Raw genomic sequence first — 25,179 nt, 5'->3', positions numbered from 1 at the left:
TGATCCGAAATACACTCATCCAAAGATGATCTTTCTCCAGATCATTAAATACGTTTCACGTGCAAATGTAATACTTCAGACTGAAATGGATACATTATAAAATCCAAAAATCCTAATTTTGGAACATATTTACAAAATAAAACATCTTATGAATTTTTGGGGAAAAACGCAAAATTAACAAAAAGGTTCGATTCTAGGCCGAAACAACCACCACCACCTAAGAAATTGCCAATTCTATATGTCGTTATTTGTGGTGTTCTCCCAGAGTTTACGAACGACGAAGTAAGAGCTTTATTCAAGAGGGCATTAAATTAACATTGACCAACGTATACGGATTAGAAATAATAGTGGGCCAACATATATGATTCGAGTTTTGTCTCAACACCAGCAGACTATCGATCATTTTGTGCCACACGATGCGTCTATTTATAAGAAAATTCATAGGGTCGAGCCTTCTAAAACTCCTAGACCAGTACCTCTTAGGTGCGAGAGGTCCTGACCTAAGACTCATTTCACAAACAGCTGCCAAAATCAACCTCGATGCCGATATTGTGGGAAACAACACGAAACTAGGTTATGCCAAATACAACAACAACCTCCGAAATGTTCTATATGTGCGGAGATGCACCCAACTTACAGCTACCGCTGTAAGGCAAAGCCCCAGGCAGAACGAACTCTTCCGGTGTTTACTGCACCCATTTGAATTTCTGATAAAACTACACCTCCAACTCAATCTATTCTACATCCACTCGATATCGAAGATTTTCTTCGTTACTTCACTATAGTGCTCCAGATCGTTCTGCCATTTCACCGCAATCATATATTTTGCACCATAATTGCCACTGGTAATCTTTATTTAACATAAATATGCATGGTACATATTCAAGACAGTATGCTCACTTTCAAGTCGCACCTCTTAAAACTGTCGTTTAAATCCATATCATTTCTGATCCTAGTTATGAATTTATTATTTGTTAATTTTAGATCTTTTCAGGAATACAAACTTAGAATATCTCTTGCTGGAGGAACAAATCGATATTTCTGCTCTCAATGAAACTGCACTCAAACCCAATGTCACAGTTCTCATCAAGGGTTATCTCCTACACAGACATGACTACATAGGACCTGTCGCCAAAGCTCAAGCAGGAGTGGCAGTAGGTTTTCCACCAAAATTACCGTTCCGACAATATCATCTACAGTATTTTGTCAATCATCCAAAACATCTTCAGTTATCTGTTTACTACCACTCCATTGTCCTTAACTTTCCTATAATCTATATCCGGCCAAGATAAACAATACCATTTGATTTATCAATTACATTGCTCATGATTTTTGAAATATCATCATTATGGCTGATATCAATATTCACAGTCGCAGCGACCGAGAAAATCAACAATTTTTAAACTACATAACTCAATAGTTACACTTACATATCCATGACTTACCTAGTCATACCAGACCAAGTAGTCAAACAACACCAGATGTTGTAATTACTTCACTTAATCTGGTCGGCGATTGTAATATTGAGGTACTTGACACAGTAGGCAGCGATCATTGCCCAGTAAAACTAACGCTCAATAAGGACCCTTCTTGCAATACTACTACAGTGTTTCGTACCGTTAAACGTTATGGTAAAGCTGATTGGAATTCGTATAGGAGAAACATCGAAAAAGACATAACACATCTTACAGCACCAACTACTGAATCTGGATTGTATAACACTATCTCCAGACTTAGAGAAACTTTAACCACTAATGCTGAAGCTGCTATTCCTATGGACAAAATTTTGTCATCACAAACCATAGTTGCCACCTCAATATCTGGCCATTGTAAAATGTGCACGGCAACACATCCGAGAATACCATCGTACTGGAAACGAGGAAAATCTTCATTACCACTGACAATAGCAATGGACACTGAAAAACTACCTCATTGCATATAAACGGAGACACTGGATTAACGCTTGAAATAAGTTGCGAGACGAAGCACATCCTACCCCCTACTGGAAAAAATCATCAATTAGCGGAAAGAGGACTGTTACAACATATCCCCTCCATCTAAATAATGTTTCACTACTATCAGACATAGATAAAGCAAATGCTTTTGCAGACCAACTACAGAAAGTATCCACTCCAACCGGGTCCCCACGCCAGAGCGAACATGTTGATATTTCCAGTGTGCTTTCTTTACAACCCTCTCTAATACACCAAAATAGACCTAAATCACCCTCTTACCATACCGATTATACCACCCGAATTGCATTCTGCTCTCCGAGGGACATGCAACACAGCTCTAGGAAGAGATGGTATCTCTTATAGAATGTTGAAAGAATCTCCTCCCCTCTTTATTTCTTTACTAGTATCTATTTCTAATTTCATTCTCAACACTGGCTATTATCCGCTACATTGGAAAGTCTCTAAGGTGTGCATGTTTCACAGACCAAACAAGTCCATTCATGATGTCAGTTCATATTAGCCGATTCACTTAACTTCTGTGTTCAGCAAATTATTTCAAAATATTCTCGTCAACACACTACACAATAATCTTAAAAAACATAATTTCTTGCCAGCACATCAACCAGGTTTCAGGCCTACCTTTTCTATTAACTACAAATTGCTACGTGTACCTACTGTCCTCACCAATCAGTACAATAAAGCTCTTCCATCATGTCTAGTCCTTATAGAATTAGAAATAAGTTTTTGATATGGCATTACGGTTTGTTGCGCAAAGTGCAGTCACTCAGACTAACCACTTGCTACCTCCGTATTATCTGCTATTGTCAAAGAAATCGCATTGCATATGTTTCTATAGGAAATGTCTTATTAGACCTATTTTGTCTTGTGCTGGTGTTCCTCAGGGATCTGCACTTAGTCCTTTGTTGTATATCATATATGCTTCAGATATGCCTAGACCACCGCATGTCAGTATTTTCCAATATGCTGACGACACTGCATTCTTATCATTTGGGAAAATTATGCTTCAGATCAGCAGAAGCCTACAAGTGACACTCGATAACTTCTTTATCTGATGCAGGAAGTGGAAATTATCTGTGAATTCCGAGAAAATACAGGTCTTTTTTCCTTCCACCTAAACATACAACTAAAGTACGCCAAAATCCTGCTAACCTTTGTGTAACAGTTGACGATAATTTTCTTCGACCAACTGCCACTAATACGTATCTGGTTGTGGTATTCGATACCAAACTCGCCTGGAAGCCTCACTTTCAGAAACTGGCACAAAAAGTATCCACTAGATTAAATCTTCTACGATGCCTTACGGGCACGACTTGGGGCTAAGTCCAGATGTCTTACTAAAGCCATACAAAGTTTCTCTCCGATCTCTTCTCACCTTTGGTCACATTGCCCGGTGTCATGCTTCACTCAAACTCAACGAGAAGTTAGCTGTTATGGAACGCCATGTTATACGCCTGGCATATCGGATTCACTTACCATATCCAAATTACATGATCTACGGACACATAGACTTTCCAATCATTTTCGATCATCTCGCTACGCTCCGGAGAAGATACATTCAATCACGCATTACAAATGCCCTTACGGATGCTCTATCTGGATATCAGTAGTCACCACTCAGCATACTCACCTCACTCTATGTTAAGACAACAAATTTGGACGCCGTAGAGAGCGCAATATTTGACATTTACATCGTCTAACATCATATACCTCATATTTTTCCATCTTAGCACATGTTCTTCACTCACCACTAACATTGGGCTATCATTATGTCTTACATCAGTCTCAAGTGGCCCCGAGACAGAAGATCTAACGATCACGTGTCTCAACTAATGTTCCCAATATGACGTCAATGCACTTCATATTATCATCACACCTGCTTATACAGTATATATATGATATTCAATTATATTTATCCTTTAATTATATATTCCACAATTAGTATGATGGTTGCACTACATTATATAGATATTGTTTTGTTTCTGAAGACTAATTTTACGTAGATATTTTTTTCTCAATTTCTTGTTGTTGTTTTGCTTTGCACTTAGGCCATCAATTGTAATTGTATTAGCACAGCCAACATGTATAGAAACCTTTGCCAAAGAGAGGGGGTAACCCTCTAATGGCTGGGATTAGTTTGTCTTCACATGAAACCTAGTATGCTGTAATAAACACAAATTGATAATTAAAGAAATTTTCGAAACCTATTTCCTGACCTTAAAAAAGCGTTTTTATAGCGTTCGTTGATAGACGTCTCCAATCATGTAGTGAGCTAGGTATAAAATGCTATAATCAATAAGGACGTCACTGTTAGGAATATCCGCTTCAATATTAGAACCAAAAATATATCTGTTAGGAGAGTATTTGTCACTGTTAGAAGTTTGTGTGTAACCCTCAGGAGAAAAGAGATAATAATATATACATCATACTATTTAACACTATGACATAAACAATGTGTTCCAATAAAAACGAAATTATCATTCATTATTTGCAACTACTGACATACTATAGAGCTAAAAAATGTTTTGCTTGGATTTTTCGAAAACTTTGCACTAGAACTTTACTCTACTATATAACATTGTTTGCAATAACGAAAACTATGGTAATTTCGTTTTGTATTTACTTTGAAGAATATTATAGATTCAATTTTAAAATTAACGCTTCATATTATTGCATTTGTTTTATATTGAATATATATTTGGTAGAGAATCAGGATGACAATCACAGTACCGAGAGCTGCTTATAACTAGTTGTTGAGTATATTAACAAGGGATGTTCACAACGGATTGAGATACCTCAAAGTGCGACATTAACATATTGAGATGGGTATGGGAAATGTATACTTTATGTGCATTTTTAATGCTCTACAGAATAGTTAACTTTGAACACATTGAAAACACTGGTTACTTCACATTACGAACATCTTCCCATAAATTTTTATTTAGTTACATGTTGGAATGTTTGGATATCTCTTTGCAAACCTTTCATATATTCTCAGTGTTTCTCAACGATAAAGTCCTAATATCCAGTTAGTTTCGCTTTGGCATTCATGCTATCATTTACGTTATGTTGTCGAAAGGCAATGACAGCAATAAAGGTCTTCGAGAGATTGAAATCGATCTCCACATGTAGGTTTTCAAGCTTAAGAATAGGCCAAATTCTAATAGAGTCATACTCGGACTATATGGATCATTAGATACCACTTCTTAGGTAAGTGTACGTGTATACCTTTTCATTTGCAGCATTCTGGTAGTGTGAGAGATTGTTGTCATAAAGAATGAATAGATCAGTACCCAGGAATTTAGGTTCAGTTTGATACATATTAGACCAGTTTAAAGAGGAAGTCAGGAAGATATGGATCAATTGCCACGTCGAAACAATTGCTAGATTTAAATATACGCATATATAACTTAACATGTATATGATCTGTATGACACCATGTTTCCATCGGCAATAATTGAATGCCGGAAAGTTGAATAAAAAGCAAATATAAACTTGTTTCCATTCATCATGCTAATTTCCAATGAAGTTTTTGTTTGCTTCCGAGATAATTAAATAATTTATTTTATCATAAGCTAACGTGGGAATATACCGGATTAATTTTTCTGTTGTTAAACCATATTCTCAGATTAGATTTAGAAACTAAATTTCAGCATCCCCTTAAATAAGTGGTTATGATGTATTGATGGTTGGTTAATACATCTGATACGATATCACAATTAGATACGTATTAATTATTGTAAGCAACAGTACAACGAGATTTATTACAATTATAAGAACATGATTATAATTATTCTCGGACTGATTGATATACGATATAGAAAATAAAGTAAACACACTTAAAGTAACTGTTCTGTTTTATTCTAAATAACGAGAGTGTTTAGAAACACAAACCAGGTTTCTTTCACTTCATCTTCAAACATTTTAAATGGGAGAATTAGGAAAATCAAACCTTTTCAGTATCTGCAATTTAAACATTACATACAAAAGCACTGGCTAAAAGTAAATAGCCCGTACAATTTTAGAATTCAGATACAATAACATTCAGCAGTAATTCTGATAAGAATTAGGGTAAATGTATTCCAAATAAAATTTTATCCTCTTAAATATTTTAGAAGCTTGTAGAAAACTTGGTTTGCAATTTTAAATATCCGTTGTTTGTAGGAATTACTTTTGTGCCCGCCCTCTCATGCATATTACATTAACTACTAGCTGGTAATTTCTTTAGAATTATAAAGAAAGCAATCTATAATCAAATAGCTAGTGTAGTGATTATGTGGTATAAAAAGGAATAACAAAAAATAATCAGTATACAAAATTATCAAAATAAAATTTGTACTGGGAAGCAACGAAAGATCTCTTGTGAGTAAAAACTAAATTAAATGTTCTAATATCATAGTACTGTAGTACGTGCTCAGAACTATAGTATAATCAACCTAGTCGTGCAGACATTGAACTAATATTCTCATGTTAGCACGTCAAATTCTAACGCAAAACTTATCCCTCTTTACACTATAGAATAAATAATGGATTATATGTTAAAATTATACGCAGAGTTAAAATCAATACGTGTACTGCGTCCGATGTCCGATATTAATGTCGGTTACCGTATGCAATTTGTTTTATTCAAAGTGTGCATTATTTTGGTAAGCATTTTTATATTTTTGCAATTTTAAGCGAGATAAGGTGACAGAAGATGATAGGAGTATGGTTTCTAGCACTAAATTTGTCGTTGTTACACATCAGAAAATAGTCCAGCCAACACGTACATTAACCAGAAAAACAAATCATATCAAGCTAAAATTTTTCACACATCTTTGGGGAGATGTATGTAATAACATACTAAAAGTCTTGGAAAATATGGTGAAGAGTTTGGCCGCCATATTGGAAAATAGCCGCCAAACCGTATTTTTTGTAAAAAAAAAAAACAAACAAACAAACTAATAACTGGTTCTCACTTTAACAGCTATAACTCACGTTCTATCTGCATAACTGATATTATTTTGTTTCATTCGAACAACAACGAACTAGACGTGCAGACCATGCATCACACTTACCAATTTACTGCACATGTAGCATATAACGGAGGGATTTATTTTTTAAAATCCCTAAAAATTTCCTTCTTCCTATTAGTTTCCTAATATATTAGCCCAGAAAAATCATAACAAGTTATAATTTTGTACATACCTTGGGAAAGGTGCATATAACAATATACTAAAAGTTCTGAATTATCCGTTGACGGGTTTGGAAATTATTAATTATCCGTTCTGAATTATCCGTTTATCATATTGGAAAAATAACCAAATCGTTATTTTAAAGGTAATAACTGGTACTCACATTAATAGCTAAAACTTACGTTGTATTTGCAGTATTGATGTCATTTTTACTTCAATTGAATAACAGAGGGGTACGCTTACAGACAGTTACCAGTCCACTACACATGGGGTAAGTAACGGAGAGATCTTTTTTTTATAAAAAAAATCCCAAACTGTCCGTTCTTCCAATTACTTCCTCTTAATCAGTTGACAATCTCGTCGTGTGAGTGTAGCAATTAAACATACATTAAATGCAATATTATACGCAAGACATAGCTTCCAAGTTTCATTAGTATCATAACGATAGAAAAGAAGTAACAACTATTTATACAATTGGTGTAGCAGGTTTTTATCGGGGACCAGTTTACCCCTAATCTTAAACAAATCATCCACGAGTCACCAAATGGTCTCTAATGTTTCAATATTAATACTTATAAGAATTTAAAAAAATGATAACGTGCTCAGTCTACTACAGTTCCAACTAAAGAGGCTTTTACAATGTTTTCATGTATCCAAAATGAAAGGCAATCATAATTGCAGAATTCGTTAAGAACAGAGTGTCTTTTTCAGTTCAGCGTGTTTCTAAATGCAGTCTGGATTTTCAATAACCATTATTACATTCCAATAGTATCCACGTTCGTATTTTCATCGGAATTGATTTTCTGATAATACTAATTAGTGTAACCACTGCCATTACAATGTCCACACAACTAGGTGCATATCAACCCTATTTTTCTGCACTTAAATATGCGTTCACATACCATCTTGCAGCTACAATATACAAGTTAAAATAGTGAGTCCAGAGCTACAGCTTTCCTTATCATGATGGGTTCCAAACACGTTTCAATCTTCTGCGATCGCCAGAAAGTATGGGGTAGCTTGCTAGCCTTCCAGAGTTGTACCTGATGGTAAACACAAAATAAGTGCTGATGGGCTGCTACATTGGTAGGTGGCAAAGCTTGCAACTGAGTTTCACTTGTGGATATTTCGCAATAACGTCAATAACAACAAATTCGAATTTCCTGTCTTGAATAGTAAGGGCGGAAAAATTTTTTACCCATGTAGAGAGAGCATAAAAAAAACGCCCAAAATTTCCCTAACATGCACCCTACAAATTTTAAAACAATTCTGATACGCCCCTAATAACCGTAAAATTATCGTTCATACGTCGTTTTGTTCAGAATAGAGTAGCCTTGCAGGTGGTATCACCCGCATGTCCCTCGGACATCCCTAAGAAGGGAAAAATTGAAGAAAATAGAGATTTTTACTGAAAAATTCTTTTTTCCCGGTTTGGAGCCCCCTGACGCGGCCCTGGGTAAACATAGAGATCCAGAAATCACTTTCAAAAATACTACGTAGTGTACTAATTGCTTGTGCCAAATACCAATCTCCTATCTTCAACACTACGGACTGGAAAAATATTTTCCTCTTCTGCGAATATTCCCAGAATGTCCCAGAATACCCTATATAAATTTCAAAAATTTCTGGACACGTTCCTAATCATCGTAGGATCACGATTCATACGCTATTCTCTTCAGAATAGAGCACGCTTCCAGATTGTATTACCCTAATGTCCCTCGGGCGTCACTAAGGAGGAAAAATGGAGTAAATAGGAATTTTTGCTGAAAAATCCCTTCTTTTCCCGTTTTGAGGCTCTCTGGTGCGGCCCTGGGAAAACATAGAGATCTGGAAATTACTTTCAAAAATACTACGTAGTGTACTAATTACTTGTGAAAAACACCAATTTTCTATCTTCAATACTAAGGACAAGGCGGGAAAAATATTTCCCTCTTCTGCGAATATTTCCGAAATTTCCCAAGGATACTATACAAACTTCAAAAATTTCCTGACACGTCCCTAATTATCGTAGGATGATAATACATACGTCGTTCTCTTTAGAATAGAGTAGGGTTATAGATGCTATCACCCGCATGTCCCTAGGACGTTCCTAAGGAGGTTACAAGTGAGGAAAATAGGGATTTTTGCAGAGAAAATACCTTTTCCCCATTTTGGGGTCCTCTGGCGCGGCCGAGGGCTAACATAGAGTTCCGGTAATCATTTAAAAATATTACTTATGGTACTAATTACTTGTGCCAAATACCAATCTCCTATATTCAATCCTAAGGGCGGGAAAAATATTTAACTCTTCTGCGAATATTTCCGAAATTTCCCAAGGATACTATACAAACTTCAAAAATTTCCTGACACGTTCCTAATTATCGTAGGATAATGATTCATACGTCGTTCTCTTCAGAATCGAGCAAGCTTTCAGAAAGTACCACTCAGATGTCCTTATAATGTAGCTGAGCGGAGCAAGAATCACGAAAGTGGGATTTCTGGTCAAAAATATACCTTTTTTACACTTTTGTCCCTCTGAACCTCCCTTCTATGTTGACGAACAGATCCGAAAAAATTATCATAAAAACTAATTGGTCCACTGATTGTTTAGAAAAAAATATTAGGATTTTAGGGTTGAAGAGAAGCTCACCAAAAAATGTTGAAGTTAGACCTCAGTAAGAAAAGGGAATTTGTAAAATAATGACGTCATACCCCCCATGTTCTGACGCTCGGAAGCGTATACACCCTTCGAAGGCTTTTTTGAATGCCTTCTCTCCTGGAAAATAAAAAAAACCGAAACTAAATAGCATTCTTAGTTCTATTTTAATCGAATCTTTAAGACACTACAATATCGGTCGAAAACGACCGAAAAAACTTAAAAGGGTTAAGAAAAAGTAATCGGAAGAAGGGAAAGTTTGGGGATTTTTAAACAATATATATCCGTTACTTCCCAATGTTTGTAGTATACTGGTAAGTGTCTGTAATCGTAGTCCTTTGTTATTGGAATGAATTAAAAGTAACATCAATAGTGCAAATACAGCATGAGTTATAACTATTAAAGTGAGAACCAGTTATTACCGTTAAAAACAACTATTTTATTATGGCGGCCAAACCCGTCACCGGATATTCCAGGAATTTTAGTATGTTGTTATATATAACTTCGTAAAGGTGTGTGTAAAATGTCAGCTTCTCATGACTTTTTTCTGGGTTATTATATAAGAAACCTAATTGCAATAAGGGGAATTCGAGAGATTTTTAGAAAGAAATCCCTCCTTTATTTCCCGTATGTGGAGTAAACTGATAAGTATAATAGTAGTATGTAAGAATAATCCTTTGTTATACAAATGAAGTAAAAATAACATCAATAGTGCCAATACTGCTGACTTACAGTTATCAAAGTAAGAAGCAGTTACTACGTTTAAAAACTACTATTTGACGGTCATTTTCCAATATGGCGTCCAAACAAGTAACCGGATTTTCCTGGACTTTTAGTATGTTCTTATATACGCCTTCTGAAGGGTATGTGCTAAATTTCAGCTTGTTATGATCTGTTCTAGGCTAATATATAAGAAAACGAATTAGAAGAAGGGAAATTTTGAGGATTTTTATAAGGAAATCCCTCCCTTTCTCTCCGAAAGTGAAGTAAACTGGTGAGCGTAATAGTTGGTGCATAAGCCTTTGTTATACGAATGGAGTAAAATAACATCAATAGCGCAGATGCAACATGAGCTACAGCTATTAAACTGGGAACCGGTTATTAACTTGAAAAACACACACTTTGGAGGCCATTTTTCAATATGGCGGCCAAACCCGTCACCATATATTTCAGGACATTTAGTATGTTGTTATATACACCTCAAAGGTGTGTCTAAAATTTCAGCTAGTTATGTTATTTCTGGGGTAATATATAAGAAAACTAATTGGAAGAAGATAAATTTTGGGGATTTTAGAAAGAAAATCAATTTTTTTTACTGCACAGACTGCGCCTTCAATGAATTTATATTTACGTATGTTTCTTCCATGAATAATTTCAGCTCGATGATCTGGTGCAAGTGGTAGTACCTCATTTCGGCTGCTATGAAATCCACTTGTTGAATCTGTAACAGTAATGATTCATCTTCCTATCGAATAGGCGTTCCTTTAATGATGCGTTCAGCTATTCTAGTAACACATGTCACTAGAGTTTCACATGAAACACCCTCTCCCTCTATTCGTGATACATTATATTAATCACATATTTTGTAGTGTCGCCACGTAATAACTATAAGAATCGTGAAAAGGAACGTTTTTAAGAGAAATTTTCTTAAATACCCCTCAATTACTTTTCCTTTGTATACAGAAATGTCCCGTTCTTTACACATAATGAAAACCTATAATCTTAGAAATCCATCGAGGTATAACTTGTCCCCGTATTGCACTAACGTCTCATCTACGTTTATTTAAAGAAATCACTTTGATATCTGTGAATATAAACGGGTGCTAAAGGGTTAAGGCTCCCGGACCGAGGTGTTGCACTTATATGTTGAGAAAGAACTATTTTTTGATTCTAAAGACCCTAAAGAACACTTCTAAAACAGTTGCAAAAGTTAACTAGGGGGAGTTATTACCACCTTGACCTTAGTCTATACGCCAGCGTTCGTTCTTTCAGGCTTACCATAGTTGAGGTAGACTGCGAAGCAATTCCCTTAGTACAAGTATTCTAATAAAAGTAGATAACAGTAGTTTTTAAGATATTTAGGACAGTTGTTGCGCTTTTAGGTTAACGAACAATAATCATGCCTGTTGTTCTGTATGGTTGCGAAACATGGTCACTTACTCTGAGGGAAGAACATAGACTGAAAGTATTTGAGAACAAGATCCTGAGAAGAATATTCGGACCCAAGAGGAACGAGAATGGGGAATGGCGGAAACTTTATAACGAGGAACTACATAGTTTATACGGTTTACCCAAAATTGTTAGGGTCGTCAAGTCTAGGAGGCTTAGGTGGGTAGGTCATGTAGCTAGAATGGAAGGAAGTAGAAACGCTTTCAAAGTCTTGACTGGAAGATCCATAGGAAAACGACCATTAGGAAGACCTAGGCGCAGATGGGAGGATAATATTAAGATGGATCTCGCAGAGATAGGAATACAAAGTAGAAACTGGATACAGTTAGCTAAGGATAGAAGTCAGTGGAGAGCTTTTGTGAACGCGGCACTGAACCTCCGGGTTCCATAAGCCATAGAGTTAGTTAGTTAGTTAGTTGCGCTTTTAGGTATGATAGTGCTCAACATAACATATATAAGATAAATTAGTTTAGGAAATGTCCAAAATTACCCTTCACACATTGTATTCTGACAAGTGTCTTGAAATAATCTGTCAACGCTTATTGTAACCGGGTACCATGTTTGGCTAACAAATACTCCCTCTTAGTAAACAATTTTGGTTAGTACACTGAACTTTTTGCGCTATGCTCATTTACAGTTGGAACCTAAGAGAGTAATTTAAGAAGAGGTGCCAATCCAAATTTCCCTTAAGATGCAAGATTGCAGCTATGTTCCAAAATGGAGGCCTAAGATCAAAATTTCGATAATGTTGCCGAATTATATTGTGTTTTTAGTCGTTTGTTCATATTTCGGACTAGTAGAACAATAATCCAAAGTCGTATTAAAGATCTAACATCAATGTACAGTAGATTATTTGGTTCTATCTTATTCTTTTTTTATTTTATAATTTATAAAGCTAAACGAATTAACTGACTGACTGACATAATATGAAGTATCTTTTTCCACTTTTAAGGAAGAGTCTCCATCAGTTTCCATGATGTGTTATGCACTCAACATACTAAGACATACCACAGAGTTATTAAATCCTGGACAACCTCCATTACCTGGATGGACTATCCAAGTGCACAGTATCAAAACGGATCCTGTGACCTCCCAATCCTGTAAGCGTCACTGGATCACCGATGGACAACTAGCGACATCTCACCAGAAATTGGCTCCCCCACGATCCGCCTTGGCCGCACTTTCGTTTTAAAAATTATACCACCAGCTGCTCACCAGTGGCAGAGACGTGACGAAATGCTATTGAACCACAAAATTACTCCCCAAAGTATGTTTAATCGCCTATGTGTGATTTATTTATATTAAAGTGAGTCTAAAAACACTTTAAAAAAAGTTTGAAACAGCTACCTTGGCATAGGTGCAAACCACCAACCTAATGGTTAGTAGGCGCATGCTCTTCCGACTTCGCCACGGAGACATTGAAGGAAACATCGCTTATAGAGGGATAAAGCGCCGAGAGATTTTTAATTTGGCTAATCAGAGCGCTCTTTTAACCATATATATACGGCGATAACCGTTTGGGATGAGATAAAGTGCATTCGCCGTGTAATTTTATTACAAAATGACGCGCGTCTATTTACTTTATTTCATAGTTCTCCCATATCCATTTTCTAATGATCAGCGAGAGTCGTCATGTAAATTCATACAATTATACGCACTAATCTCGAGATTTTTCACTGCATGATGTAGAGGCAGTTACTCGAGAGCTCAATTTACGAACAATACCTGAGGGAAGAACAGTATATAATAATAACCGGATGTACATAAGTGGCAATAGTTCCTGTTGGTCCTTGACTGGAAGGAGCGCGGACCAAAATGAAGTCCTTGCTGCTACGCGTTGGTAACTCCAACACCCCGGCTCTAGATATCTGTTTCTACTCGATGAAGCCCTGCCGTAAGTGGCACACTAAAGACAATCCTTCGACGCGTCGCTATAGAGTCAATCCATTCTAAGTGATCAAGCATGTTCCGCTAGTCCATCTCCAAAACGTATTTGCTTTTCACCTTTTATCCTTGGTAAGTATAAACTTTTACAAGGAAACCATTAGCAGTATTCCAGCATCTACTTCTTAGCAAAATCAAATTGACCTTTCGCGACTATCATGTCTATAAGGATGATAGCTGAAACAATACCCTATTCACTCGTTGTAAGATAGGTTCCAGAAAATGATGTTTTGACAAGTTATACAAATCGCAGCAATCACTTTTTCATTCATCTTCATGGGAAAAAAACTGTCGAGTCTCGTGGTTCAATAAACATTTTCCTGGTGTGGTCAGTATCTTCATACTGAAGAATTCACAATTGCATTGAAATTCTGAACCAGAGGCAGTGTAGTTTTGCAGTCCGTGATCAATTCCGCATTTTCTTGGTGAAGAAGTAATTTGTTGTAACAAGTATGCAGTAACATTTGATCAATTTCTTTTTCTGAATACTTAAGCTATTATTACCTTTGCAAAAATTTACCTTTCGGTAAACATTTATAAAGTTTAATTTAGATTCCACAAAAACATTGTTAAACGTTTGTCGCGACATCCTTTGCAAACATTTAATATTAATTGTAAAAAATAGATTCTAACTTAGCAAGGCAAGGCAAGGCAAGGCAAAAGAGTCTATTTATCATCTCACCGTGCAGATGAAAGGACGTCCAGCCGTAGGCTGCTTTGTCCAATGTAGGAACATAATTTGTTTGAATAAAAGTTTGTGCAGTGAGCCAGCATGTCCCACAGAAACGACAGCGCGCAGAACGGGCGGGATGCAAGGCCTGTTTGTTTCGTCAGTGGTGAGTTTTGTCTGGTGTTATTTAGCTACTGGAGTGTTTTGCCTATCGACGAAGGATGGAGGTTGTTTTTATGTTTTGATGTTTTTGTTTGAAATTAAGAGCTTTGGATATTTTTTTACTTTTTTATTTTATTATTATTATTATTTTATTTATTTTTTTATTTTTTATTTTTTTATTACTTTTTATTATTATTATTTCTATTTTTTTACTATTAAAACATATACTGCACATACATATATATATATATATATATATATATATATATATATATATATATATATGTTTCTTGTTTGCTGACCTGTGTTTTGATTTAATTTTTGTGTTTTTTGTTGTGTGTTGTTAGTTTCTGTTTTGCTTTTATATTCTATTCTAGTTATTCTGTGTGGTATGGTTTTATTGTTGTGTTCTTCTTCTGTTACATGTGTGAGCTGTTTTATTTGTGTGAGTTCTTCTTTGTTGTGTGTGATTTTATTATGTATGTGTTTTTTGTGTTCTTCTTTGTGGGTTGTTTTCGTGTGAGAGTTTGTCTTTGGTATCTAATGTGGTCATTTTGGAAGTTAATGTATTTCGACTGGCGTCGTGTCACACTTTATTATTATTATTATTATTATTATTATTATTATTATTATTATTATTATTATTGTTGTTGTTGTTATTATTTCTTACCAGGTTAGAGATAGGATGTTTTGTAAGGTTGTGTTGCTATTGTTGTCATTTCTTCTTTAGTATTTCTGAAAGTGATCATCGTAGAATGGTTTCTTTCTTAGTTGTTGGCTGTAATTCTTGTTCAGAGTTTCAATTTCTTGGTCTATGGGGTCCAGTTTCGCCAGCCGGTATAGTTGTTCCTTTGTTTCGTTGAAGGCCTTGTACGTTCGTCGTATCCAGTATCTTTCTGCTCTGGCAATGTCTTCTATATTGTTGCGTGAGAAGATGGGGTGTCAATAGATGAGCAATGGTCTTATTACTGTTTTGTATAGGTATCGCTTGTTTTCTTCTTGGAGGTATCCGGTTCTGGTTAGAGGGAGGAGGGCAAGTGTAGTGCGTATTGCCTTCTTCCTTAGCTGTTTGATGTGCTCTTGGAGTGTGAGCTTGCTGTCTATGGTGATACCTAGGTATTGTGCGGTTGGTTTGGGGTGAATGAATTGGTCTCCTATTTTGATGGTTCTTTTTAGGTCGCTGAAAATGCCTCTGTGGTTTGTTACAAGGTAGAAAAGGATGATTTTAGTTTTCGTAGGGTTTAGTTTTAATTTCCATTTCTCACACCAGGCTTGGAAATAAGCTATTTGGGTCTGAAGATTTTTCAGGATGTATGTAAATGCTTTGCCAGAGGTCCAGTATGCCGTATCGTCAGCAAACAGGCCGAGGTTGGTGTTGAGGTGCTGTTGAACTGGTGTGTCATTGACGTACATGATGTAGAGGGGAGGGGCTATAGTTGATCCTTGGGGGACTCCCCTGTCCACTGAGAAGGTTTCACAGAGTTGGTTGTTTATTCTAATTTGGGCGGTTCTATTGCTGAGGAAATTGTTTATTCATCTGATAATGCTTGTAGGTAGGTTGAAATCTGTGATTTTGTTCAGCAGTCCGTCATGCCACACCGCGTCGAAGGCGCCGGTGAGGTCCAAGAAATCTGCCCCTCCTCTGAGCCTTTTTCAAAGAGCTATTTCCATGTCGTTATAGATGCGGAGGACTTGGTCTATTGTGGAGTATTGAGGCCGGAATCCTGCCTGGTTTGGTGTAAGTTGTTTGCTCGTATTGAAGTATTCGTGCATTCTATTTACCAAGATTTTTTCCATGAGTTTCGAAATGGTTGATGTTAGGGATATGGGTCTGTAGCTTTTGGAGATGCTCTTTGGCTTTCCTGGCTTGGGTATAATGATTGTTTCGGGTTTTTTCCACGAGGAGGGGATATATCCCGTCTTGAGGCTCGCTGTGTATAGCGAGGCCAATTTGTTAAGCAGCGTGGGGGAGCTTCCTTCAGGTGTTTGGTTCTAATTCTGTCCGGGCCTGGCGCCGTGTTTTTCTTTTTCTTTAGTGCCTTGTGTATCTCTGACGGTTCTATTTCGTTTACTAGTTTTGTAGTGTTTTCTGGGTGCACATGTTGCAGGTCTGCTGTGGTTAGGTCTCTATGGTGATTTATGATGTTTCTGATATGTGTGGCTCGATCTTGAATTTGTTCCTGTTCGTGAGTCTGGGGTGGGCTGCTTCTAAACTTTTCTTGCATGTATTTCGCGAAGAATTGTAGTTTTTTCTGCTGTGGTTATTAATTGTTGTCCGTCTATGTTGCTGGCGATGCTGCCACTGGGTTTGTGGTTGAATCTTCTGACCTCGTTCCAGAAGAGCCGTGGTGTCTTACATCTGGCTTCGTTCAGGTTGGTGCATAGGGTGATGAATTTTTCTTCATTGTACTCTATAATGTCACTTTTAATTTCCCTATCCAACCTGTTTATCTCTATTTTGGTATGGGGATCTCGGTATTTGGTGTATTATCTTCTTAGCCAACGTTTGTGGTGAATCTTTTCTACTATTCGCCTGGGGAGACGTTTCTCTCTTGTGTTTATTATTTTTGTTGGGACGTGCAGTTTATCGGCTTCTTCTATGATAGCTGTTAGTCTATTGTTGAAATTTTCTATACTATCTGGGGTTTGTTCCACCGAGAGGTTGGCAATGTTTTCTTCGATGTATTTTCTGTATTCTTCCCAGTTTGCTTCTTGGAAGCATTTTATTATTTTTAGGGCTGGAGTCTCAGAGGTGAGAGCAATTGGTACTTGTATGTGTATGGAGACATGGTCGGACTGGATATCTGGAGTTGTCTCCGTGGTTATGTGCATACGTGCAATAAACTAGTATTTTGTTAGGTTTGGTGTCCTGCTCCCCTGGATGTTGAGCTATTCGAGTGGGCCCATCAACTTTGACTTGAACGTATGAGTTGTCTATTAAGTATTCTAGTAGTTTGGAGCCATTTTTGTTTGTCACAGGATCTCCCATCAGTTCGCTTTGGCTATTGAGGTCACTGGCTAGGATGAGGTTGTGGAGCGTCGCTAGATGCGTGAGGAGAGGGAGGGAGTTTTCTATTTTTTCGTCTGGTGGGTTGTAGAACGTTGCTATGTTGAAGGGAGGGTTTGAGTTTAGGGTTATAGCGATGAGTGAGGCGATGTTATTTTGTAGGTGTAGGGGGATGGATAGGATTGTATGGGGAATGTGCTGTTTGATGATGATTGCGGTGCCTCCTGTTGGTGTTGTGCGATCGTTTCTTATTGTAGAGTATCCGGGGAAGTAGATTTTGTAGTTTTTGGTGAGGTTTGTTTCGTTTAGGATGATGTGTCCAGATTGTAATCTTTTATATACTCTTGAAGTTCTATTTTCTTTTTTCTTTCTAAGCCCTTGTATGTTTATAAACATAATATTTATTGAGTTGTCCTGCTGTATGTTTCCCTGCATTATTTGCGTTGTATCTGGTGCGGTTCTAGTCTGCTCCATTTTGGTCTTCTGAGTTGGTCATCTCTTTCCTTGTTTGTGTTTCTGCATGCGTACTGGAGTGCCAGGCGTTGTCTTCTGTTAGTGGTTCTTTTTGTATTGAAATATGTCCCTGGTTCGAGTACAGAATATTTATTCGAGATTTGAAAATGGCCTGTGTTGCCTTTCTAATGGTGTCTGATAACTATTTCTCTTCCTGTGGGGGGCAGTTTAATTTCAGAAGAAGGACTATCCATTTCATAATTTTGGTTGTTGCATCTTCTATAACTTGGTGTATGTCTGATATTGGTGTGGATGGCGTGCTGTTGGCAAAATTTGCTTCGTTGTTGCTTCTGGATTCATCTTGTGAGTGGTTTCTCTTCTCTGTTGTTTAGGTGTTTGACAAAGATTGGTTATTTTCTGTTTCAATATATAACTTGGGCTGTTGTGATTGTATTTTGGAGTTTTGTCTGGGGCGGTCGGGGCACGTGCTGGCACCGTTGCATGTCCCGTTTGCATGTCACGCAGAAAACTTCGTTTTTGTTTGGGCACACGTGGTTATTGCTTCTATTTCGGCCACACCTGAAGCATAGTTGGATAGCTTTACATTGCTGACTGTTATGATTGTATGTGAAGCATCTGGTGCATGGTGTGGGCCGGCCCTGTGTACGTGATTCTTAGACTTTGTGTTTACTATATCCTATTTTTATCCCGTAAGCTATCAGTGTGCTGATTTGCTTCGGGTTTGTTGAGAAGATTCTTATTAGTGGAAGTTCCCCTTTATCGTTTTTGAGTCGTGTGACATTTGTGAAATCGATTGTTTGGTTTCTTAGGTCGGTTTTGATGTCTTCTATTGATGTACATTTCCTTTATATGTACTCCTTTTTACTACGCACGTATCTGTCTGCTTGTTTTTTGGTCTAGGTTGCTCATTCGGTTTGCGGTCGGTGCAGTCCCACGTGGCAGTGCCTCCAAAATCTTTCTCTGCGATAGCTTTTTTGAACTTGTTTTTTTCTGTTTCTGATGCAAACATTATTTTGCACCCATTTATTTTTTTTTTTTTGACATTGTAGATGATAGGTGTGAGGTTCGGGATTTTAGTTCTGATCATGTTTGCGATTTTGATATCTGTTAAATCGCTTCTCATGTTGCTTACTGTTATCATTGGTGAGTAGCGCTGCTGAGGGTTTTTTGTTAGTGAGGTTTTTTGTTGGGTGTCATTCTCCATTCTTCCACTTTTCTGGGGGGGAGTTTTGCTGGGGGGCGCTCATTGGGAGAGTTCCACATATTTTCCTCTTGGATTGGTGGCGTCGGAGTACTGGTCAAAGGTGTACTCCCATTGGTTGGTGAGATGGCTGAGGGTGCTTATTGGCCGAAGAGTTGGCCAGTCCTGGGCTTTCTCCGATGCTGGTTGTGCTATTGCTGCTGTTTTCCACGTCCGAAGACGTTTCCTCTTCTGATGTGGTCGCAAAGTCTGATGTGTGGTTTGCAGGATTTTCATATGTGGGCGTTATTTGGTTGCTGTCTTCCTCTTCATCTGAGTATGGGGGTCTTGTTTCCATGGTTTGCTTCCTTGGTCGTTTCGGGTGTAGCGTCTGGTTTCTTTTATATGGAATTTCATGGATGTTGTGCGTGGAATGCACCCGGACCTTTTCAGGGCCACTACCATTCTGAGTATTCTTATTTGTGTGTGTGGTATCCAGTCTCGATATTTCTTGATTTGTTTGGGGATGGGCTCATCTTCTCTAGCCATAGTCCTGCCTGCTGGCGCGGGTGCTCATCTGGGGGGAATCTACTTCTTTCTCCTTGATATCATATATTGGGTCTTCCTGTAGGCTCTTCGTCCTCTCTGCTGGTTGTTGGTCTTTCCGTGGGTGTCACCTGATTTGTTGTGTCCATGCAGGTTTCACGTGTGGATGAGATGGTTTTTGTTTGGAGGTCTTCTTATCAGCTTTCATCTCGGCTTCTTTCTTGAGTGACGGCGGGTTATGTGGTGTAATTAATGACTTTCTGATTGTTGTTGTGTTTTGTGTGTTTGTTCGTGTTTTAAACATCTGTTTATATTTTATCGTTATTACTTTTTGCTCTCTTGCTTATGTGTGCGTATATGTTTGGTATAAGGTGTTTATGATGGAGTTTCTTTTTGGGGTTAAGCTCCGTTTTGTGTGTGGTTTTGTATAATTGTAGTGCGTAGCAGCGGTTGGATAGTGTGGCACTCCTTGGTCTAACACCGCAAGGTATCCAGAGGCCTATATGAGTGTTCCTAAGGGGGTCCCTAAGCCAATCTGCTGTTTCTGTCCCTCCTGTAACTCTGCTGCCTTCGAGTCGTCCCAGACTGTCGGACCAAGCCTGTGCATACACCAGAACGAGAGCTAATCTTGGTGTCTGGGAGGGTCGGGGCAACCAAAGTCAGCAGAAAGATACAGGTGGTTGTTTTTCGTTTTTCGTCAAATCAATTTATTGTCAAGGTGGCTCTTGAAATAGCCGGTCTGCACACTATTAGGCGCATCACTCGCTTGACTTTATTCACTTTCTAAGCACTTCGCGTTATAGTAGAAACTCGCCGCGATAGGATATTCCACTGTATTGTGGTAAAAATTTAGCTCTTTGTTGACAGTGGAATATGCTATGTTTTCTACACCAAAACGTGTAGTTTTTGTAGCGTCGCGCAGGAAGAACCTGTTGTCGCCAGCCCAAGGCCCAAGAACTCGTCCAACTTAGCCTTGAGAGTCCAAAATGTAATTGTGTTTATTAAGAGTTAAAATTGCAAAGTTTAAGAAAATTATCAATGAAATAAAACAGTAGCGTATTTTGCAAATTTTCTTTAAATATCTCTGTGACTTGCAAATTTTTATATAAAATATTTGCTGATCAAAACCTGAAGTAGATCATTACACCGATATATATAAATTATATCTGCTATAATAACTTTATGTACCATCTCGTGTCCCTTTTCCTAATGTGCTTAAATTTGTGATCAAACTTTGGAATTCTGGACAATTATTTCTATAACATACTAAGAGTAACAAAATCTCCCAATAGGAGGGACATGTGAGACATTTTCGAATATTACGTGTTTAAAACAAAATTTTCATTTTCAAGTTACAGTGACGAGAAGCGCCTTACAAAATGACCCCCCCCCCCTATATGCATTATGAGGCAGGCAGTGTCACAAGAACAGATTGTAAGTTATCCAGCAAGAAATAGAATAAAAGTCTAAGCGAATTGGTTTTAAAATTTCGGTAGTCACTAAAACTCAGAGTTCTACAGCTCAGCGGCATCTGCAGAACCGTAATCATCACCATTAAATTGAAGCAACTTAATACGACAAATGTTTCTAACTCATTTAAAAGATAGAATACATGAAAATTTATACTTCACTTTATGCCCCTATTATATGATTGTTTATTTTATTGTTGTATTATTCTTAATTAATGTGATTTTTGCCCAACAAAACAAATGTGCGATAGCTATTAACGCAGGGATGCAAATAAGCACTCGCCCATTCGCCCGGGGCGATTGGTTCATCGGTACGGGCGAGTTATTAAACAGTAAAGACTATAATACTCACGATTGGAATGTGGGATGTTGACTATTAGCTTTTTGCTTGGGCTAGTAAAATTTTGTTGCTTATTTGCATCCTTGTATTAATGTACGAGTATAATATCCACATATTACAATATCCGCATGTATAAAATTCAGTTTACCATATATTATCAATGTTTTATAATACAGTCATATTATACAGGTATAAAATGGCGGTCCTAATTAGAATCTAAGGGATGGTGACTTACCTAATGTTGAAATTTTCTATATAACTATTGATCGTTACTGCAATGTTCATAATCTCCAGGCTAAGTAGATGTAAATATCATATTCTCTGCACTTAAATCAAGGTAACGGGATAATATACTTTAGCCTGAGACTCTATCAGAGAATGTAGGTTACACTAGGAATTCGAATTACGCCTTTTGCCTATTGAGGTACATTATGATATATATAACTTTATTTAAAATCGGAGATTTTATATAAGCACATAGCTTTAAGAAAATGTACCACTCAGGGCAAAGAGCTCTGCGAGTAATCTCTGGCCAGTGATCAATCTTCCCAAATCAGCATTTTAGATGAAAGGATCCATTACGTTTCAGTAAAATTTCGGAATTTGTTTCATAAGAGTACATTTTGCTCAGTCTAGTACCTACTAGTTTTCATTTGAAATTTTGTAAATGATGATAAGGTATGGTCATAAATCTTATTAACCTGAGTTACGTTTGTAATTATAATTCTTATTATAGACTTAAATATTAAATTATGGTATAATTTTAACGTATTTCAATGCATTTCGTTTCTTCGTAAAGCAAAATTTAAAGTAAAAAGTACGTTTCCACTTTGTTAATTGCATCCAGTTTCTACTTTGTATTCCAATCTCTGCGAGATCTATCTTAATATTGTTCTCCCATCTGCGCCTAGGTCTTCCTAATGGTCGTTTTCCGATTGGTCTTCTAGTCAAGACTTTCAACGCGTTTCTACTTTCTTCCATTCTAGCTACATGACCCGTCCACCTAAGCCTCCTAGACTTGACGACCCTAACAATGTTGGGTAAACCGTATAAATTATGTAGTTCCTCGTTATGAAGTATCCGACATTTTCCATTCCCGTTCCTCTTGGGTCCGAATATTCATCCCAGGATCTTGTTCTCAAATACTTCCAGTGTAATACGTTCCCATAACCCGTTCCTACTACTACTACTTACACTATTTGTCCATATAGAAATAATGCACGCCTAATGTACAGTATTCTAACGTAACGTAATGTAATCGAACCAAATATAACCGAATGCAGTACATTTTCGTACATTTATTCGATTTTCAAATTGGTCCGGTGATACAGCACTAATGCCGAAGTAATGCATGCTATGACAAACAATCTCTAGCTACATCATTTCTGATTTATGGCAAAAGAACATAACTTTTAAGTATATGGACTGCATCTCTCAAATTTCCTAATGCTTATAGATTTTTAAAAATGTTGGTGTTTACATCAGTAAACAAACCCGAAATCACGGTAAAAATTTTCACCTACCAGAGGACAACATTCGAGAGAAGCATACTCACGATATTCCTTTAAAACTAGCTTTATAAAAATTATTTCAAAATTTAAAAAAAAGATGGAAAATGATAAATTATCGAATTATATAAAGAAAGGATTTCATAAACTTTGGAACATAGCCACATATGATTAGATATGTCACATTACTTAGGAAAAGAATGTTCTTAATGGACGAGAGTCAAGCGTAGAGTTCAAAAGAATAAACGTTTTCTTTGGCATTATGTAGAATCATGTAAAATGTCATATATAGCTTTTAAATAAATCTTATTTCCTTCTGAAAATTTGGAACATTTAGTCGCAGACCCAACTGTATTTCATAGGAACGAATTTATTCAATATTATGTATAAATATGTATAGAAGTATATAATTTTTTCCCCATAAGAATCAGAATATTATATCTGTGTTCGCTGTGTACAAAGTGGTCACAAAAATCATAAATCGTAGTAATTTGACAAAGATTGGGATTGAAAATTTTCTACTTAGGCCTATGTAAAGTCTTAAATAACAAAGTTTTATAAGCGTTATACATTGTTGGCGAAATGTTGAGTGTTTTAAACCTCTGCATACATTTTTCCTACAAAGTGTTATGAAAAGGTTTCTAAGTTCAAACGTTTAGAACACTTTGAACTTAACACCTTTAAGGCAGCAAACACAGATATTTTGATACAGACATTCGAGAGATATATCCATGGAATGAATGATTATATGTTAAAACGGAAATTGGAAACAATTATATGATACGTTTGACTGTAGTCTGTTAAAATTTTAGTAAAGATTGTCGAAGTGGGATCAGAGCGTCAGAAAACTAAATTTTGGAATTCGTTGGAATTAAAACAGAAGGAATTAGTTATATACGACACTTTTTCTGTGATTGTGACTGGATTCTGAAATCCAAATTACGTGTTTCAAAAAAAATAAATATACAATGCATTCATAAAATGAGGACAGATTTGCTGAATGCATAGATCATCCCCTGAAGGTCTGTTAGCAAATGAGAAATCTGCACTATTGCCACGTCTTTGTATACATTCATGTCACTTTGTGTTGAGTTTGGTCCTGTTCTAGTTCGACTATATTGTCATTTTTCCACACACCAACGATACGTCACTACCTTTGTTTGATTCGCCCTATTCAAACAAAGTTGATTCTGTTTAACACCCGATTTAATATTGAAGTCTTTTTGACTCTATAACTCGCTTTAGAGGTTGAGACATGAAGAAGGAGACAGTTTAAGTTATTGTTTTTTAAAAATAAACCATAAATGGTATTTGGTTGGTTCAAACTAAAATATACTTTCAAATGCCTCCTTTCCAAATGCCGAAAGAATAAACTACAATATAGTAATTGTAAATAGTCGCCATGTCCAAAAATATACGTACTTTTTTAGTATTTTTCCTCGGGCTCTCAAGCAGGTGAAGGTATTGAAATCCGAAATTTCGAATGCAGACATCACATTCATCTTCAGGAAATGTAGTGAAGAGACCAGAGACGTAAGCATGTATACAGTGTATAATAAATATTTAGTGGCAGAGCTATGGATGGACGTCTCCGGTCTCTTCATTGCCATCCCTGGAGATGAATGCTATGTCTGCATTCGAAACGTCAGGTGTCAATACATTCACTTAGCTGATAGCTTGAGGAAAATTACTAAAATGGCGTCGCCAGCGAAAATTCAATTCATTCTTCCTATACTTTCCCCATCACATAATTGATGATAGAATTCGTCTGAAAAGTTCTAGGTTCGCGATGCGAAGAAATCTTTAACAGCACGTAACACTGTCAGATCATCAAGAAAGGCTTTTTTAACAAAAAAAAAAAAAAAAAAAGACCGAGATACTATTGAATCTGATACATATTGGGAGAGATATTGTAATAATGCGACTAG

Source organism: Thermobia domestica, chromosome 18, assembly GCF_964235325.1.
Source record: "Thermobia domestica chromosome 18, izTheDome1.hap1.1, whole genome shotgun sequence".
Classification (NCBI taxonomy): domain Eukaryota; kingdom Metazoa; phylum Arthropoda; class Insecta; order Zygentoma; family Lepismatidae; genus Thermobia; species Thermobia domestica.
This window is presented reverse-complemented; position numbering follows the sequence as displayed.